The 14059-nt window shown below is 49.7% G+C and overlaps 1 long non-coding RNA gene across 1 annotated transcript; it reads left to right on the plus strand.

The window, feature by feature from the left end:
• Nucleotides 1-319: 319 nt before the first annotated feature.
• LOC125686779 (uncharacterized) lies at nt 320-8301 on the plus strand. Its single transcript, XR_007373895.1, has 9 exons — nt 320-386; nt 600-675; nt 847-948; nt 1185-1536; nt 2770-2900; nt 3213-3360; nt 4869-5015; nt 6150-6404; nt 7370-8301. It is a non-coding gene; the product is annotated as an uncharacterized LOC125686779 (long non-coding RNA).
• Nucleotides 8302-14059: the final 5758 nt, after the last annotated feature.

Consider the following 14059-nt stretch of genomic DNA (forward strand, 5'->3'; position numbering starts at 1 on the left):
CTGAAATTTGTGCTCCCCTATCTATTAGAAATTTTACTGAATGCTTTTGAGGACAGACTTCAATCAAAATATGCGTGCCATTGTTTCTCATCCTTTGATAAAACTCCCCTTGCCGGACAGGCAGATCCAATCACCTGCTTGTAATTAGTCTTTTTTTTTGTCGTTGTTTACAGTCTGAAGCAGTGATTGAGCACCTGGTGAGGGGTGTGGCCAGCCCTGCCAGCACAGGTGGAAGCAATTTTCCTGTGGGACCGGATAGGGCTGAGCTTGGCTCCACCCTCCCCCTCCCTGCCCATATTTAAGGGCTGGGAACAGCAAGGGCAGCATTCTGCTTGGGAGCTGCCTCCTTGGGACCATTGGGAGTGAGTTCTGCCCTTTGGAATGGGGTGAGTGACTGCTGCTTTATTGCGGGGCTCTGGTCTTTCCCTTTTGGGGGATCCTGACTACTTTTAAGGGCTGGAAGCTGTGAGGGCAGCGTCTCTGTATGGAGGCTCCTTCCTTTGGGATGTGGGCTGTTTGTTTTTGGAATGGGGTCATTGATTTCTTCTTTACTGCTGGATTGTAATTTCACTTTCTGGGGGCTCCTGACCACATTTAAGGTCTGTCAGCAGAAGGAGCAGCAACTGCACCTGGAGATTGCTTCCTTTAGAGCGTGGGGTGAACCCTTGAAACTGGGTGAGTGATTCTTTATTCCAGGGTTGCAATATCTTGTTGTTGGGGGGATCCTGACCCCACTTAAGGGCTGGCAGCCTTTAAGGTGGTATCTGTCTTTAGAGACCGTCTCCTTGGGAGTGTGGGATGAGCTCTGGTTCTTGAGAAAGGGTGAGTCATTCCTTCTTGTTTTAGGACTGTGACCTTTCCTGTTTTTGGGGCATCCTGACCACATTGAAGTGCTGGCAGATGTAAGGGCAGCATTGATCTCTGGAGACTGTCTCCTGTGGAGCAGGGGTGAGTTCTGGCCTTTGAGAAGGGTGTAAGTGGTTTTTTTGTTTTTTCTTTATTTCAGGGCTGCATTCTCCCCCTTTTTTTTTTTTTTTTTTTTTTTTTTTTTTTTTTTAAGTCCTGACCACTTTTAAGGGGTGGAAGCCGTAAGGGCAGCATCTCTACCTGGAGACTGCTTCCTTGGCAGTGTGGGCTGAGTGTTCATCTTTGGAATGGGGTAACTTATTCTTCCTTTATTTCAGGGCTGTTATGCACTGCTTCCAACCATGCAGAGTTGTTTAAGGGCGTTCTGTGCACCCTTAGGTGTAATAAATCTTCGTCTTTATAGAAAGCCAAGGATTGTCCTCTTCTGGACTGCTGTACTCAGTATCACCCCAGTGTGATGAAGTGAAGCCCCTGCTCTGCTGAATACTGGGACTGGCCCAGAGAGGCTCTGATGGATGTGGATTATCCTAGCCAGAGTACTTGGTACCATTGGTGGTGATCTCGTCCAACTGCCACACAATGAACAGGAACATCCACAGCCAGATCTGGCTGCCCAGAGGCTGACCCAGCCTCACCTTGGAAGGGATGGGGCATCCATCACATGTCTGGGTAACCTGTTCTGCTGTGTCACCACCATCACTGTACCAGATTTTCTTTATATCTAGGCTAAATCTTCCCTTGTTCTTCCCTTCAGGTGTTGAAAGGCTGTTACCAGATCACCTTGGAGCCTTCACTTCTGCAGGCTGAACAGCTCCAGCTCTCTCTCTTTATAGGAAAGGCGTTCCATCCCTCAGTTCATATTTGTGGCTGTTCTCTGGATGTTCTCCAACAGCTCCACGTCTGTCCTGCGCTGCGGACATCCACATCCAGACACAGCACCTCCAGGTGAGGCCTCACAGCGCAGAGCAGAGGGGCAGGACCAGCTCCCTTCGCCTGCTGACCACACATCTTTGGATGGAGCCCAGCGTACAGTTGGCTTTCTGGGCTGGAAGGTACATCGCTGAGTGCCACTACTCAGCCTGTTGAGGTCCCTCTGGATGGCGTGGTCCCTCTGCTGTGTCACTGCACCCCACAGCTCAGTGTCATTAGGGTGCACTCAACCCCACTGTCAATGTCACTGATGAAGGGGCAATCCCAGGTGTTTGTACAAACTCAGCAAAGAACACCTTGAGAGCAGCCCCACAGAGAAGGACTTGTGGATCGCGGTGGATGAGCTGGGATCCATGAGTGGACATCAGCCAGCAGAGTGCACCTGCAGCCTGGAAGGCCAGCTGTGTTCTGGGCTGCATTAAAGAAGAGCGGCCAGCAGGGAGAGGGAGGTGATCGTCCCCATCTGCTCGGCTCTTGTGAGGCCCCATCTGCAGTGCTGCATCCAGGCCTGGGGCCCCCAGCACAGGAAGGACGTGGAGCTCATGGAGCAGGTCCAGAGGAGGCACTGAGATGAGCAGACGGTTGGAGCAGCTCTCCTACAAGGAAAGGTTGAGGGAAGTGGGGTTGTTCAGCCTGGAGAAGAGAAGGCTTGGTGGGACCTCATTGCAGCCTCACAGTACTTGAAGGGGGAACAGCAGGAAGGGGAACGGCTGTTTACGAGGGTGGATCATGATAGGACAAGGGGGAATGGTTTTAAACTGAGACAGGGGAGGTTTAGGTTGGTTATTAGGAGGAAGCTTTTCACACAGAGGTTGGTGACGCACTGGAACGTGTGCTTCAGAGTCACTTCCAGGAGGATCTGCTCCTCGATTTTTTGCAGCACAGAGGTGAGACTGATACGTTGGTGGTTCCCAGGGTCACACTTTATATCTGCAGTAACAGCTGTGCTGTTGCCTTTTTTCTGCTCACCAGGGACTTCACCTGACTGCCTCGACTTCTCAAATACCACTGAGAGTGGCTCGGTGACTGCAGCGGTGAATTCCCTCAGGGCTCTGGGACTCGTCTCATCAGGACCCAAAGACTCCTGGATGTCAGGTTCTCAGGTGGTCCAGATCCTGATCTCCCATCACAGTGTGGGATAGGGAGGGGTCTGTGGGACCGGCATTGCTTCCTGAATCCCCACCTACCAAACCGAAGGTGAGAGCAGTGTATAATGAGCAGTTATCAGAGAAGATGGAAGATGGATATTGTTGGGTACCTGAGCCTTCTCCTTGTCTGTTGTTCCCAGCTGCAGTGCTGCTGGTAAGCAGCATCATGCACAGAGTGCAGCCACATTGATCAGGGAAAGGAGTGCAGGTTTGTGAAAGAGGCACATCTGTAGGGCAGTGCCTTCATTACTGTTTTGTGTCCCACAGGTGGCTGCGGAGTTGCAGCGCTCCCAAGTGCCGTAACGACTGCATGGAGATGCGTGGCTCTTCATGGGAACAGCAAGAAACCGGAATCTGCATTTCCTGGAATGCCCCAGAGCCTCGCTTTGCTGGCTGGTAATTGTCTGCCCAGCAGGTAAGGGCAATGCTCACCCATCAGTGTTTACCCACTCCATAGCACGGCACAACACGGTGCTCCCAGAGCTCTTCATTGCACTTTATGGTGCCCTGGATGTTGCCTGTCCTTTTCTTTCTGTGTTCTCTTTGTCTCTGGCCTTTCACTGCAGTGTTTTCCTTCCCTTTGCCCTTGCTGTTCCCTACTGCATTGTCTTGCCCTCCTGTTTTTGTGTTCCATGCCACGTTCATTTGGCCGTTGCCCTTGGCTTTCTTTGCTGGATTCACTTCAGCGTTCAGTTTTGGCGTTCTGTACTGCGTTCTCTCGCCCTCCTGTTTTGGTATTTCCTTCCATGTTCTCTTAGCCGTTGCCATTGGCTGGGCATTCTCTTGCCCTCCTGTTTTTGTGTTCCATGCTGGGTTCTCTTGGCCATTGCCCTTGGCTTTCTTTGCCACATTCACTTCGGCATTCAGTTTTGGTGTTCCCTGCTGCGTTCTCCTGCCCTCCTGTTTTGGCGTTTCTTGCCGTGTTCTCTTGGCCATCATCCTGGGCATTTCCTTCCACGTTCTCTTGGCCCTTGCCCTCCTGTTTTTGTGTTCTATGCCACATCTCTTGGCCATTGCCCTTGGCTTTCTGTTGCCACATCCTCTTCAGCATTCAGTTTTGGCGTTCCCGGCAGCATTCTCTTTGGCCTCCTGTTTTGGCATTTCCTGCCACATTGTCTTGGCCCTTGCCTGGGCATTCCCTGCAGTGTTCTCTTTGACCTCCTAACTTGCTGTTCCAGCCACATTCTGCATTGGCCTTCTTTGCCGCGTTCTTTTTGGCCTCCTATTTTGGCTTTTCCTGCCATGTTTTCTTAGCCCTTGCCTGGGCATTCCATGTTGTGTTCCCTTGTCCTTTTGTTTTGGCATTTTGTGCTGCATTCTCTTGGCCTTTGCCCTTGGCCTTTCCTGCTGTGTTCTCTTTGGCTGTATTCTGACCTTTCCTGTTGCGTTCTCCTTGCCCTCACCTTGGCTTTCCATTGGTGCTCTCTTTGCTTTTGCCCTTGCCTTAGCTTGGCTGTTTTCTTTGCATTTACCTTGGTTTTCCATGAGAGTTCTCCTTCCCTTTGCCTGCCCTGGGAGTTCTGCTTGCCTTCGGCACTCTGGGATTAGCTGGGAGGCAACATTAAAGTTAACCTTGACCTGAACCCGTAGCTGAATGGGAGTTCTAACGATAATTGTGTTAACCTGCAGCGTATCTGTAAACCAAACCCTTAACGCAGTGTTGAAAATGTCTCTTAACCTGAATGCTGCCTTAAAAATAATGCCTCATGTTTTTTGTCAAATAACCTTAATTGTGATTGTAGTGCAGAATACTGATGTTAGACCAACTGTAACTTCAACCCTATGAATAACATTAATTATATCCCTAATGTTAATTATAATTATAATTAATTACAACCCTTGTGTCATCATTACAGCAACGTGCTCAGGGTGCAGCCCCACACATGCGGGGCAGCGCCTTCATTACTGCGTTGTGTCCCACAGGTGGCAGCAGAGCTGCGTTGCTCCTGAGCACTTTAAGGACAGCACAGAGATGCGCGGCTCTTCACGGCAGCAGCAGAAACTGAAATCTGCATTTCCTGGAACGCCCCGGAACCTTGCTTTGCTGGCCGGTAATTGTCTGCCCAGCAGGTAAGGGCAGTGCTCACCCACCAATGTTTACTCATTACTTACTGAGACACAAGGTAGGGTTCCCAGAGCTCATTTCTGCACTTCATGGTGTCCTGAATGCTGCCTGTCCTTTTCTTTCCGTGTTCTCCTCACCTCCAGCCTTTCCCTACTGCGTTCTCTTGCCCTCCTGTTTTGGCGTTCCCTGTGGCATTCTCTTGGCCATTTGCCCTTGGCCACCTTCGCTGTGTTCTCTTTGGCCTTTGGTTCTGGCCATCTGTGCCACATTCCCTTGGCCTTTGTCCTTGGCCTTCTTTGCCGCGTTCCCTTTGCCTTCTGTTCTGGCATTCCCTACAACATTCTCTTTGGCCTTCAGTTTTGGCGCTCCTGGCTGCGTTCTCTTCGGCCATTGCCCTCAGCCTTCATTGCCACATTCCCTTTGGCCTCTTGTTTTGGCATCCCTTACGGCGTTCTCTTTGGCCTTTGGTTTTGGCGTTCCCTTCCATGTTCTCTTTGGCCATTGCCCTTGGCCTTCTGCGTTGGCCTTCCATGCAGCGTTCTCATGGACCTTGCCCTCCATTTTGGCCTTCCCTGATTTGTTTTCTTTTGTCTCTGTTTTGGCGTTCTCTGCAGCCTTCTCCTCAGGCCTGGCCTGTGACAAGGCTTTCTCTTCAGTGCTCTCCCTGCCTTTGCCTTCCCTTTGCCTTTGGCGTTGCCTTCCCTTGGGTGTCGTCCATGCCTTTGCCCTCCGTTTTGGCATTCCCTCAGCTGTTCTCCTTGCCTTTTGCTCTTACCTTTGCCTTGGCCTTCCCTATCGCTCACTCTGAGCACGATCCTAATAACCCTAACCTCAATACTTTCTCCCCAACCCTAAGCTCTGAACCCCAAATGAAGTGTGAATTGCAGCCATGACTGTATAGATACCTGTGCAAATTAACCCTGCACCTTCCATAGTGCTTTCAATTGAGCACTGAACCCATCTGTAACCTTCTGTGTAATACTAACAAAAACCCCACAGCTTCCCTGTTAAATACTCCTAACCTTACTCTGAAGCCATTTCTTGGAGCCGTGTTTGGCTTCCATGTTTTGTGGGTGGGCTGACTGGGCATCGTTTGTGTCTCAGCGTTCCTCCTTCTAAAGCGTGTCTCTGTATTACAGGTGAAGATGCCTTTGATGCTTCCAGTTGATGGCTTCCCCCCTGCAATGCCATCATCTTTCCAGTCCTCCCACACTCACCGCCAGCTCGGTTCAGTCCAGCTTTTACCTGAATCCCTGCTCTGTTCCCTTTCCTGAGCGCTGTAAGGACAGCATGGAGATGCGCGGCTCTTCATGGCAGCAGCAGGAACCGGAATCTGCATTTCCTGGAACGCCCCGGAACCCCACTTTGCTGCCTGGTAATTGTCTGCCCAGCAGGTAAGGGCAATGCTCACCCACCAGTGTTTACTCATTACTTACTGAGACACAAGGTAGGGTTCCCAGAGCTCATTTCTGCACTTCATGGTGTCCTGAATGCTGCCTGTCCTTTTCTTTCCGTGTTCTCCTCACCTCCAGCCTTTCCCTGCAGCATTCTCCTTGCCCTTGGCTTTTCCCGCTGCGTTCTCTTGCCCTCCTGTTTTGGTGTTCCCTGTGGCATTCTCTTGGCCATTTGCCCTTGGCCACCTTCGCTGTGTTCTCTTTGGCCTTTGGTTCTGGCCATCTGTGCCACATTCCCTTGGCCTTTGTCCTTGGCCTTCTATGCCATGTTCCCTTTGCCTCCTGTTCTGGCGTTCCCTGCGGCATTCTCTTTGGCCTTTGGTTTTGGCGTCCCCTTCCATGTTCTCTTTGGCCATTGCTCCCGGCCTTCATTGCCACTTTCCCTTTGGCCTCTTGTTTTGGCATCTCCTACAGCATTCTCTTTGCCTTTGGTTTTGGCCATTTGTGCTGCATTCTCTTTGGCCATTGCCCTTGCACCTTCTGCATCGGCCTTCCCTGCAGCGTTCTCACGGACCTCGCTCTCCATTTTGGCCTTCTGCGTTGATCTCTTTGGTCTCTGTTCTGGTGTTCTCTGTGGCCTTCTCCTTGGGCCTGACCTCTGATGCGACTTTTGGCATTCTCCAAGCCTTTCCCATCCCTTTGCCTTTGCCCTCTGTTTTGGCGTTCCCTCGGCTGTTCTCCTTGCCTTTTGCTCCTGCCTTTGCCTTGGCCTTCCCTAACGGTCACTCTAACCCTAATCCTGATGTACCTAACCCTAACACCTTTCCTGTTAAGCACTCCTAACCTTACTCTGAAGCCATTTCTTGAAGTGGTGTTTGGCTTCCACGTTTTGTGGGGGTGGGCTGACGGTGAGCACAGTTTGGGTCTCAGCGTTCCTCCTTCTAAAGCATGTCTCTGTATTACAGGTGAAGATGCCTTCGATGCTTCCAGTCGATGACTTCCCCCCTGCGATGCCATTGGCTTTCCTGGCCTCCCACAGTCACCGCCAGCTGAGTTCAGTTGAGCCGTTACCCGAATCCCCACTCCGTTCCCTTTCCATGATCTTCCTGTCACTCTGCCACAAGCCCCCACCAAGGTCATCGCAGGCAACGTATGGGATGCAGCACTCGGTCTCATTATAGTTCATCCCATCAGCTTCAGCCCAGCGATCCAACCCACCCGCACCCTTCCTGAGGGCCCTTCTGCTCCCAGGCCAATCAACGCTTCCTTCTGATGCCATCTGCGTTCCTTCCTGGCCACTTTCAGACTCGTGCCCCTTTGTGGCCATTTTGAGAGTTGCGCTGATTTCAGCGTCTGCATTCAATTGACTTCAACCGAATTGGCTTTAGCTTTACATTCACTTAATGTAAACCGAATTGGCTTTAGCTTTACATTCACTTAATGTAAACCAAATTGGCTTTAGCTTTACATTCACTTAATGTAAACCAAATTGGCTTTAAGTTTGCCTTGCTTACGGGGTTGGGTTAGCTTTGCTTTGTTTGTTCTAGCGCAGGGCTAACCCAACCCCGTAACCAAGGGCCGGCGGAGGCGATTTTGTTCCTTCCCGGCCAGTCTGAGACTCGCGCCCCCTTGTGGCCATTTGAAGAGTTGCGCTGATTTCAGCGTCTGCATTCAATTGATCTCAACCAAATTGGCTTTCGCTTTGCATTCAACTTATTTCAACCAAATTGGCTTTAGTTTTACATTCACTTGACTTCAATCAAATTGGCTTTAGCTTTACATTCACTTAATGTAAACCAAATTGGCTTTAGTTTTACATCCAATTAAATGTAAACCAAATTGGCTTTAGTTTGACATCCAAATTATGTAAACCAAATTGGCTTTAAGTTTGCCTTGCTTACGGGGTTGGGTTAGCTTTGCTTTGTTTGTTCTAGCGCAGGGCTAACCCAACCCCGTAACCAAGGGCCAGCGGAGGCGATTTTGTTCCTTCCCGGCCAGTCTGAGACTCGCGCCCCCTTGTGGCCATTTGAAGAGTTGCGCTGATTTCAGCGTCTGCATTCAATTGATCTCAACCAAATTGGCTTTCGCTTTGCATTCAACTTATTTCAACCAAATTGGCTTTAGTTTTACATTCACTTGACTTCAATCAAATTGGCTTTAGCTTTACACTCAATTATTGTAAACCGAATTGACTTTAGTTTGACATCCAAATTATGTAAACCAAATTGGCTTTAAGTTTGCCTTGCTTACGGGGTTGGGTTAGCTTTGCTTTGTTTGTTCTAGCGCAGGGCTAACCCAACCCCGTAACCAAGGGCCGGCGGAGGCGATTTTGTTCCTTCCCGGCCAGTCTGAGACTTGCGCCCCCTTGTGGCCATTTGATGATCTGTGCTGATTTCAGCGTCTGCATTCAATTAATCTCAACCAACTTGGCTTTAGCCTTGCAGTCATTTTGCATCAGTCAAATTGGCTTTGGCTTTGCATTCAATTGACTTCAATCAAATTGGCTTTAGTTTTACATCCAATTAATGTAAACCAAATTGGCTTTAAGTTTGCCTTGCTTACGGGGTTGGGTTAGCTTTGCTTTGTTTGTTCTAGCGCAGGGCTAACCCAACCCCGTAACCAAGGGCCGGTGGAGGCGATTTTGTTCCTCCCGGCCAGTCTGAGACTTGCGCCCCTTTGTGGCCGTTCTGAGAATTGCAATGGCTTTGGATGGGCTGAGATCTGCACTGCTTTTGAGGTGGGTTGCAGTACACAACATTCTCACAAATGCGGGGTCACTAATGGGGTGTGGAGGCTTTGTACTCTTTCTCTGGTTGGTCTGATGTCTATGCGAACCATGTGTTACAGCTGTACTGCATATGTGTGTGCTGCGCCTGTAAATTGCGTCGTGCCGTGTACGCAATATGTGTTATGTTGCGCCTGTGAACTGTGCTATGCCATGTACAGAATTTGTGGAGGCCATGCCTATAAACTGTCTTGGAATCAGAGACCCATATTCATTACATGTTCTGCTTCTCAATGCGTAGTTGCTGGTATAGTGTGTACGTATATGATTGTATGAGTCCTGCCTTGTGGAAACAGTGCTGTAATAAACAAATAGTTAAACAATGCACGTATGTGGTGTGTCTTGCTTTGTCACGGCAAGGACTTGAAGGACACGGGAAGGTAGGTGAGAAAGGTAAGTGCAGAGGGTGGTAGACTTAGAGATGGGGTTAGACTTAGACTTAGAGATGGGGTTAGGGTTAGACTTAGACGGGGGTTAGGGTTAGACTTAGACGGGGGTTAGGGTTAGACTTAGAGATGGGGTTAGGGTTAGACTTAGAGATGGGGTTAGGGTTAGACTTAGAGATGGGGTTAGGGTTAGACTTAGAGATGGGGTTAGGGTTAGACTTAGAGATGGGGTTAGACTTAGAGATGGGGTTAGGGTTAGACTTAGAGATGGGGTTAGGGTTAGACTTAGACTTAGACGGGGGTTAGACTTAGACTTAGACGGGGGTTAGACTTAGAGATGGGGTTAGGGTTAGACTTAGACGGGGGTTAGACTTAGACTTAGACGGGGGTTAGACTTAGACTTAGACGGGGGTTAGACTTAGACTTAGACGGGGGTTAGACTTAGAGATGGGGTTAGGGTTAGACTTAGACGGGGGTTAGACTTAGAGATGGGGTTAGGGTTAGACTTAGACGGGGGTTAGGGTTAGACTTAGACGGGGGTTAGACTTAGACTTAGAGATAGGGGTTAGGGTTGGACTTAGAGATGGGGTTAGGGTTAGACTTAGACGGGGGTTAGACTTAGACGGGGGTTAGACTTAGAGATGGGGTTAGGGTTAGACTTAGAGATGGGGTTAGGGTTAGACTTAGACGGGGGTTAGACTTAGAGATGGGGTTAGGGTTAGACTTAGAGATGGGGTTAGGGTTAGACTTAGACGGGGGTTAGACTTAGAGATGGGGTTAGGGTTAGACTTAGAGATGGGGTTAGGGTTAGACTTAGACGGGGGTTAGGGTTAGAGATGGGGTTAGGGTTAGACTTAGAGATGGGGTTAGGGTTAGACTTAGACGGGGGTTAGACTTAGAGATGGGGTTAGGGTTAGACTTAGAGATGGGGTTAGGGTTAGACTTAGACGGGGGTTAGACTTAGAGATGGGGTTAGGGTTAGACTTAGAGATGGGGTTAGGGTTAGACTTAGACGGGGGTTAGGGTTAGAGATGGGGTTAGGGTTAGACTTAGAGATGGGGTTAGGGTTAGACTTAGACGGGGGTTAGACTTAGAGATGGGGTTAGGGTTAGACTTAGAGATGGGGTTAGGGTTAGACTTAGAGATGGGGTTAGGGTTAGACTTAGAGATGGGGTTAGGGTTAGACTTAGAGATGGGGTTAGGGTTAGACTTAGAGATGGGGTTAGGGTTAGACTTAGAGATGGGGTTAGGGTTAGACTTAGACGGGGGTTAGGGTTAGACTTAGACGGGGGTTAGACTTAGAGATGGGGTTAGGGTTAGACTTAGAGATGGGGTTAGGGTTAGACTTAGACGGGGGTTAGGGTTAGGGTTAGACGGGGGTTAGACTTAGAGATGGGGTTAGGGTTAGACTTAGAGATGGGGTTAGGGTTAGACTTAGACGGGGGTTAGACTTAGAGATGGGGTTAGGGTTAGACTTAGAGATGGGGTTAGGGTTAGACTTAGACGGGGGTTAGGGTTAGACTTAGACGGGGGTTAGACTTAGACTTAGAGATGGGGTTAGGGTTAGACTTAGAGATGGGGTTAGGGTTAGACTTAGACGGGGGTTAGGGTTAGGGTTAGACGGGGGTTAGACTTAGAGATGGGGTTAGGGTTAGACTTAGAGATGGGGTTAGGGTTAGACTTAGACGGGGGGGTTAGACTTAGAGATGGGGTTAGGGTTAGACTTAGAGATGGGGTTAGGGTTAGACTTAGACGGGGGTTAGGGTTAGACTTAGACGGGGGTTAGACTTAGAGATGGGGTTAGGGTTAGACTTAGAGATGGGGTTAGGGTTAGACTTAGACGGGGGTTTAGACTTAGAGATGGGGTTAGGTTAGACTTAGAGATGGGGTTAGGGTTAGGGTTAGACGGGGGTTAGGGTTAGGGTTAGACGGGGGTTTAGACTTAGAGATGGGGTTAGGGTTAGACTTAGAGATGGGGTAGGGTTAGACTTAGACGGGGGTTAGACTTAGAGATGGGGTTAGGGTTAGACTTAGAGATGGGGTTAGGGTTAGGGTTAGACGGGGGTTAGGGTTAGGGTTAGACGGGGGTTAGACTTGAGAGATGGGGTTAGGGTTAGACTTAGAGATGGGGTTAGGGTTAGACTTAGACGGGGGTTAGGGTTAGGGTTAGACGGGGGTTAGACTTAGAGATGGGGTTAGGGTTAGACTTAGAGATGGGGTTAGGGTTAGACTTAGACGGGGGTTTAGACTTAGAGATGGGGTTAGGGTTAGACTTAGAGATGGGGTTAGGGTTAGGGTTAGACGGGGGTTAGGGTTAGGGTTAGACGGGGGTTAGACTTAGAGATGGGGTTAGGGTTAGACTTAGAGATGGGGTTAGGGTTAGACTTAGACGGGGGTTAGACTTAGAGATGGGGTTAGGGTTAGACTTAGAGATGGGGTTAGGGTTAGGGTTAGACGGGGGTTAGGGTTAGGGTTAGACGGGGGTTAGACTTAGAGATGGGGTTAGGGTTAGACTTAGAGATGGGGTTAGGGTTAGACTTAGACGGGGGTTAGACTTAGAGATGGGGTTAGGGTTAGACTTAGAGATGGGGTTAGGGTTAGGGTTAGGGTTAGGGTTAGGGTTAGACTTAGACGGGGGTTAGACTTAGAGATGGGGTTAGGGTTAGACTTAGAGATGGGGTTAGGGTTAGGGTTAGACGGGGGTTAGGGTTAGGGTTAGACGGGGGTTAGACTTAGAGATGGGGTTAGGGTTAGACTTAGAGATGGGGTTAGGGTTAGACTTAGACGGGGGTTAGGGTTAGGGGTTAGACGGGGGTTAGACTTAGAGATGGGGTTAGGGTTAGACTTAGAGATGGGGTTAGGGTTAGGGTTAGGGTTAGGGTTAGGGTTAGACTTAGACGGGGGTTAGACTTAGAGATGGGGGTTAGGGTTAGACTTAGAGATGGGTTAGGGTTAGGGTTAGACGGGGGTTAGGGTTAGGGTTAGACGGGGGTTAGACTTAGAGATGGGGTTAGGGTTAGACTTAGAGATGGGGTTAGGGTTAGACTTAGACGGGGGTTAGACTTAGAGATGGGGTTAGGGTTAGACTTAGAGATGGGGTTAGGGTTAGACTTAGACGGGGGTTAGGGTTAGACTTAGACGGGGGTTAGACTTAGACTTAGAGATGGGGGTTAGGGTTAGACTTAGAGATGGGGTTAGGGTTAGACTTAGACGGGGGTTAGGGGTTAGAGATGGGGTTAGGGTTAGACTTAGACGGGGGTTAGACTTAGAGATGGGGTTAGGGTTAGACTTAGAGATGGGGTTAGGGTTAGACTTAGACGGGGGTTAGGGTTAGGGTTAGACGGGGGTTAGGGTTAGAGATGGGGTTAGGGTTAGACTTAGACGGGGGTTAGACTTAGAGATGGGGTTAGGGTTAGGGTTAGGGTTAGGGTTAGGGTTAGACTTAGACGGGGGTTAGACTTAGAGATTAGGGTTAGGGTTAGGGGTAGAGATGGGGTTAGGGTTAGACTTAGACGGGGGTTAGGGTTAGGGTTAGGGTTAGGGTTAGGGTAGGGTTAGGTTAGGGTTAGGGTTAGGGTTAGGGTTAGGGTTAGGGTTAGGGTTAGGGTTAGGGTTAGGGTTAGACGGGGGTTAGACTTAGAGATTAGGGTTAGGGTTAGGGTTAGAGATGGGGTTAGGGTTAGACTTAGACGGGGGTTAGGGTTAGGGTTAGGGTTAGGGTTAGGGTTAGGGTTAGGGTTAGGGGTTAGGGTTAGGGTTAGGGTTAGGGTTAGGGTTAGGGTTAGACTTAGACGGGGGTTAGACTTAGAGATTAGGGTTAGGGTTAGGGTTAGAGATGGGGTTAGGGTTAGACTTAGACGGGGGAGGGTTAGGGTTAGGGTTAGGGTTAGGGTTAGGGTTAGGGTTAGGGTTAGGGTTAGGGTTAGGGTTAGGGTTAGGGTTAGGGTTAGGGTTAGGGTTAGGGTTAGGGTTAGACGGGGTTAGACTTAGAGATTAGGGTTAGGGTTAGGGTTAGAGATGGGGTTAGGGTTAGACTTAGACGGGGGTTAGGGTTAGGGTTAGGGTTAGGGTTAGGGTTAGGGTTAGGGTTAGGGTTAGGGTTAGACGGGGGTTAGACTTAGAGATTAGGGTTAGGGTTAGGGTTAGAGATGGGGTTAGGGTTAGACTTAGACGGGGGTTAGGGTTAGGGTTAGGGTTAGGGTTAGGGTTAGGGTTAGGGTTAGGGGTTAGGGTTAGGGTTAGGGTTAGGGTTAGGTGGGTTAGGGTTAGGGTAGGGTTAGGGTTAGGGTAGGGAGGTTAGGGGTTAGGGTTAGGGTTAGGGTTAGGGTTTAGGGTTAGGGTTAGGGTTAGGGTTAGGGTTAGGGTTAGGGTTAGGGTTAGGGTTAGGGTTAGGGTTAGGGTTAGGGTTAGGGTTAGGGTTAGGGTTAGGGTTAGGGTTAGGGTTAGGGTTAGGGTTTAGGGTTAGGGTTAGGGTTAGGGTTAGG

Source organism: Lagopus muta, chromosome Z, assembly GCF_023343835.1.
Source record: "Lagopus muta isolate bLagMut1 chromosome Z, bLagMut1 primary, whole genome shotgun sequence".
Classification (NCBI taxonomy): domain Eukaryota; kingdom Metazoa; phylum Chordata; class Aves; order Galliformes; family Phasianidae; genus Lagopus; species Lagopus muta.